The sequence below is a fragment of the Lipotes vexillifer genome, unplaced genomic scaffold (genome assembly GCF_000442215.2).
Source record: "Lipotes vexillifer unplaced genomic scaffold, Lipotes_vexillifer_v1.1 scaffold226, whole genome shotgun sequence".
NCBI classification, from domain to species: domain Eukaryota; kingdom Metazoa; phylum Chordata; class Mammalia; order Artiodactyla; family Lipotidae; genus Lipotes; species Lipotes vexillifer.
Window position 1 is genome coordinate 84,967 of NW_006776934.1, and position 6,327 is coordinate 91,293.

A 6,327-nucleotide genomic window follows, 5' to 3' on the forward strand; every position below is an offset into this window, starting at 1 on the left:
AGAAATCTGAAAAACTGTTACAAATAAGTGGAGATGTGACAATTAAAACAGGTTAACTCTTGAAACCAAAACATTATATTAATGGAAAAATGTGGAAATAAAATATATCATGTGTTTTAGTTAATATTATTTTATCAAGGATAATTTCTTAATTATGGCACATTTACAGTGGTTATGTAAATTGTTAACAAGAGGTGAAGCTAGGTAACACAAGACATCTCTTTACTATATTTGCAACACGTCTGTAAATCTTATATTAGCTCAAATAAAATGTTAAAAAATATGGGAATTCCCTTGCGGTCCAGTGGTTAAGACTATGCAGTTTCATTGCCAAGGGCATGGCTTTGATCCCTGGTTGAGGAAATAAGACCCCAGAAGAAGTGCGGTATGGCCAACAAATTTAAAACAAAACAGTAAGTCAATACATTTACAAAAACGTTAAAAATATTATATAGTAAACATAACTTTTGCTGATCACTGTAAAATAAATAGATGTATAAATTAACTAAAATCCCATTTGATGGCATTGCTAAATCAAAACCAAAAACAAGACTTAACCCCTCTATTGCACCTACAGAAAGTAACCCTAGAGAAATCATTCAAATTCTCTTGCTCTTTGCTTCTGTAGGAGGAAGTGTGGTTGAGAAATAGAGAAAAAGTGCGGGCTTCCCTGGTGACACAGTGGTTGAGAGTCCACCTGCTGATGCAGGGGACGTGGGTTCTGTGCCCCGGTCCGGGAGGATCCCACATGCCGTGGAGCGGCTGGGCACGTGAGTCATGGCCGCTGAGCCTGCGCGTCCGGAACCTGTGCTCCACAACGGGAGAGGCCACAACAGTGAGAGGCCTGCGTAGCACAAAAAAAAGAAAAAAAAGAAATAGAGAAAAAGTGGTGAAGTGGGTCACAGAATGGAAATAACTGCTTTGGGGTTAGAGCCTTTGTTAGGGTAAAATGTGAGGAGGAACAAGACACCAAAGACTTGGAGAAACCCTGTGATTCTTCTGCGGGTGAGATGGCAGCTAAGTCTCGGGTCTTTTTGTGAGAAGACAGGTTTCTGGTTGGCCCCTTGCTCTCTGACCTGACCTTACCAGGAGCAGAGTTCCAGCTACTCAATCTGATTAGTCTGCAAGAGGTGGTCTACTTTATGTCATGAAGTAGTTGTTGAGAGCATACTCTCTGCAGATCCTGATACTTGAACATAACTGTGGGGTAATTACAGGAAAGACTTTTAACTCTGATCTCAATGTTATAATTTATGAGTATAATAAAGGGCCTGTGAATACTGATACACAGCAAGTAAGACCTCACTGCAGTTGTACCAGTGGAACACCCTAATAACCTTCTCTCTCTGAGATACAGATGTTAGAGAAAGAGGGCAGATTTCACACGCACAAAAAAAAGAAAAAAAAGAAATAGAGAAAAAGTGGTGAAGTGGGTCACAGAATGGAAATAACTGCTTTGGGGTTAGAGCCTTTGTTAGGGTAAAATGTGAGGAGGAACAAGACACCAAAGACTTGGAGAAACCCTGTGATTCTTCTGCGGGTGAGATGGCAGCTAAGTCTCGGGTCTTTTTGTGAGAAGACAGGTTTCTGGTTGGCCCCTTGCTCTCTGACCTGACCTTACCAGGAGCAGAGTTCCAGCTACTCAATCTGATTAGTCTGCAAGAGGTGGTCTACTTTATGTCATGAAGTAGTTGTTGAGAGCATACTCTCTGCAGATCCTGATACTTGAACATAACTGTGGGGTAATTACAGGAAAGACTTTTAACTCTGATCTCAATGTTATAATTTATGAGTATAATAAAGGGCCTGTGAATACTGATACACAGCAAGTAAGACCTCACTGCAGTTGTACCAGTGGAACACCCTAATAACCTTCTCTCTCTGAGATACAGATGTTAGAGAAAGAGGGCAGATTTCACACCTACAGGTAGAAATAATTCTTACCTCACTACAGTATGAAGATAAATATACAGTAATATGTGTGAAAGCCAATCAATTAAAGTGGTTATCATTATTGGTGTGATAAATATAATTTTGGAATTCTGTGATGATTCACACTGTTCTTTTATTTTTGCAGCTGGGTCTATCTAGTCTTTAATAAGGGGATTTCCATTCAACACTGCCTTACTTTCTTCTGTTCACAGAAGCTCTAGGGTAATAATGAATTTTCTGTGAAAGAAGGTTCATCAATACCTCTGAAGGATGTCCACTATACATCAAATAGCTGTCAGATCACCCACACATTCTCATCTCTAATCCTCAGTTGCCCTGGATCTAACCTATAACTGTCTATCTCTCCAGAGAGGCACAGCTGCTTTATCCTTTTTTCCCCCTTTCTTTTCTTCTCTTCTCTTCCCTTTCCTGCTCCTTTATTATCTTTCCTTTCATTTCTTTGATTTCCCCTTCTTTCATTCTTTCCTCCCTCCCTTCTTCCTTCCTTCCCTTCCTTTTTTTCTTTCTTCTGTGAGAACCTTCATTGCTAACAGTATAATTATTGAACACTGGGAAAACAATGGTTGTCATAGGGTGGAACTCTGGTTTGCATAATTACTGAGTGAGGTTCTGGGACCTGGTCACTCATTCAGCATTTACTCTGTGTGTCTGTAGGACTGGGAGGGGTACCTTTCTCATACTGAGCTCAAAATCCATGGAAATGAATCATTTTGAACTCTCCTCTCTTGTAGCCCATTTTATCTCAACATTTGCAAGAGGGATAGATGGAGTGTATCAAAAAGAATAAGCAGGAGACCTTCAAGATGGTAGAGGAGTGAGACGTGGAGATCACCTTCCTCCCCACAAATACATCAGAAATACATGTACATGTGGAACAACTCCTACAGAACCCCTACTGAATGCTGGCAGAAGATCTCAGACTTCCCAAAAGGCAAGACACTCCTCACATACCTGAGTAAGGCAAAAGAAAAAAGAAAAAAACAGAGAGAAAAGAATAGGGATGGGATCTGCACCACTTCCCAAAAGAAGACACTCCTCACATACCTGAGTAAGGCAAAAGAAAAAAGAAAAAAACAGAGAGAAAAGAATAGGGATGGGATCTGCACCACTGGGAGGGAGCTGTGAAGGAGGAAAGGTTTCAACACACTAGAAGCCCCTTCACTGGCAGAGATGGGGGTGGCAGCGTGGAAACTTCAGAACCATGGAGGAGAGCACATCAATAGGGGTGCAGAGGGAAAAGTGCAGAGATTCCTGCACAGCGGATTGGTGTCAACCAGCACTCACAATCCCAAGAGGCTTGTCTGCTCTCCTGCTGGCCGGAATGGGTGAGGACTGGGAGCTGAGGCTCAGACTTCGAAGGTCAGATCCCAGGGAGAGGACTCGGATTGGCTGTGTGAACACAGCCTGAAGGGGGCTACTGCACCACAGGTAGCCAGGAGGGAGTCTGGGAAAAAGTCTGGACCTGCCTAAGAGGCAAGAGACCATTGTTGCGGGGTGCACAAGGAAGGGTGATTCAGAGCACCGTCTAAACGAGCTCCAGAGATGGGCATGTGCTGCGGCTATCAGCGCAGACAAAAAGGACAGGCATGAAACACTGAAGATGCTGCTGTAGCCACCAACAAGCCTGTGTGCAAGTACAGGTCACTATCCACACCTCCCCTCCAGGGAGCTTCTGCAGCCCGCCACTGCCAGGGACCCATGATCTAGGGACAAATTCCCCAGGAGAATGCACGGTGCACCACAGGCTGGTGCAACGTCACACCAGCCTCTGTCACCGCAGGCTTGCCCTGCATTCCATACCCTTCTTTCCCCCAGCCTGAATGAGCCAGAGCCCCCTAATCAGCTGCTACATTAACCCATCCTGTCTGAGTGAGGAATAGATGCCCTCAGGTGACCTACATGCAGAGGCGGGGCCAATTCCAAAGCTGAACTCCAGAAGCTGTGCAAACAAAGAAGAGAAAGGGAAATCTCTCCCAGCAGCCTCAGGAGCAGCAGAGTAAATCTCCACAATCAACTTGATGTACCCCGCATCTTTGGAATACCTGAATAGACAATGAATCACCCCAAAATTGAGGTGGTGGACTTTGGGAGTAACGATATGTATATGTATATACTTTTCCTTTTTCTCTTTTTTGTGAGGGTGTATGTGTATGCTTCTCTGTGTGATTTTTGTTTGTATACTATTACCATTTGTCTTAGTGTTCTGTCTATCCATTTTTTTTTTTTTTTTTAGTATAAGTTTTAGCACTTGTTATCATTAGTGGATTTGTTTTTTGGCTTGGTTACTCTTTTCTTTATTTTTTTATTTTTAATAATTATTTTTTTATTTTAATAACTTTAATTAATTTATTTTTTCTTTCTTTCTATCTTTTTTTCTCCCTTTTCTTCTGAGCCATGTGGCTGACAGGGCCTTGGTGCTCTGACCAGATATAGGGCCTCTGCCTCTGAGATAGGACAGCAGAGTTCAGGACATTGGTCCGCCAGACACCTCCCAGCTCCATGTAATATTAAACAGGGAAAGGTCTCCCAGAGATCTCCATCTCAACGATAAGACTCACTTCCACTAAACAACCAGCAAGCTACAGTGTTGGACACCCTATGCCAAACAATTAGCAACACAGGAACACAACCTCACCCTTTAACAGAGAAGCTACCTAAAATCATAATAAGGTCACAGACACCCCAAAACACACCACTGGACGTGTTTCTGCCCACCAGAAAGACAAAATCCAGCTTCATTCTCCAGAACACAGGCATCAGTCCCCTCCACCAGGAAGCTTAGACAACCCACTGAACCAAACTTAACCACCAGGGACAGACACCAAAAACAACAGGAACTAAGAACCTGCAGCCTGCAAAAAGGAGACCCCAAACGCAGTAAGTTAAGCAAAATGAGAAGACAAAGAAACACACAACAGAAGAAGGAGCAAGGTAAAAACCAACCAGACCAAACAAATGAAGAGGAAACAGGCAGTCTACCTGAAAGAGGATTCAGAGTAACGATAGTAAACATGATCCAAAATCTTGGAAATAGAATAGAGAAAATACAAGAAATGCTTACCAAGGACCTAGGAGAACTAAAGAGTAAACAAACAATGAAGGAAAACACAATAAATGAAATTAAAAATTCTCCAGAAGGAATCAATAGCAGAATAACTGAGGCAAAAGAACAGAGAAATGACATGGACTATAGAAGAGTGGAAATAACTACTGCACGGCAGAATAAAGAAACAGAATGAAAAGAATTGAGGACAGTATCAGAGACCTCTGGAACAACATTAAATGCACCAACATTCGAATTATAGGGGTCCCAAAAGAAGAAGAGAAAAAGAAAGGGGCTGAGAAAAATATTTGAAGATATTATAGTTGAAAACGTCCCTAAGTGGGAAAGGAAATAGTCAATCAAGTTCAGGAAGCACAGAGAGTCCATATAGGATAAATCCAAGGAGAAATATGCCAAGACACATATTAATCAAATTATCAAAAATTAAATGCAATGAAAATATATTAAAAGCAGCAAGGGAAAAACAACAAATAATATACAAGGGAATTCCCATAAGGTTAACAGCTGATCTTTCAGCAGAAATTCTGCAAGCCAGAAGGCAGTGGCAGGACATATTTAAAGAGATGAAAGGAAAGAACCCACAACTAAAATTACTCTACCCAGCAAGGATCTCATTCAGATTTGACAGAGAAATTAAAACTTTTACAGACAAGCAAAAGCTAAGAGAATTCAGCACCACCAAACCAATTTTACAACAAATGTTAAAGGAACTTCTCTAGGCAGGAAACACAAGAGAAGGAAAAGACCTACAATAACAAACCCCAAACAATTAAGAGAATGGTACTACAAACATACATATCTATAATTACCTTAAATTTAAATGGATTAAATGCTCCAACCAAAACACATAGACTGCCTGAATGGATACAAAAACAAGACCCATATCTACGCTGTCTACAAGAGACCCACTTCAGACCTAGAGACACATATAGACTGAAAGTGAGGAGATAGAAAAAGATATTCCATGAAAATGGAAATAAAAAGAAAGATGGAGTAGCAATTCTCATATCAGGCAAAATAGGCTTTAAAATGAAGACTATCACAAGAGACAAAGAAGGACACTACATAATGATCAAGGGATCAACCCAAGAAGAAGATATAACAATTGTAAATATTTTTGCACCCAACATAGGAGCACCTCAATACATAAGACAAATGCTTACAGCCATAAAAGGGGAAATCAATAGTTTTTACTTTATAGTATAGATTTATACTATAAAGTATAAATATACTATACTATAGTATAGTATATACTATAGTATATATAAATATATTATATTTATAGATTATAGTAGGGCATGTTAACACCC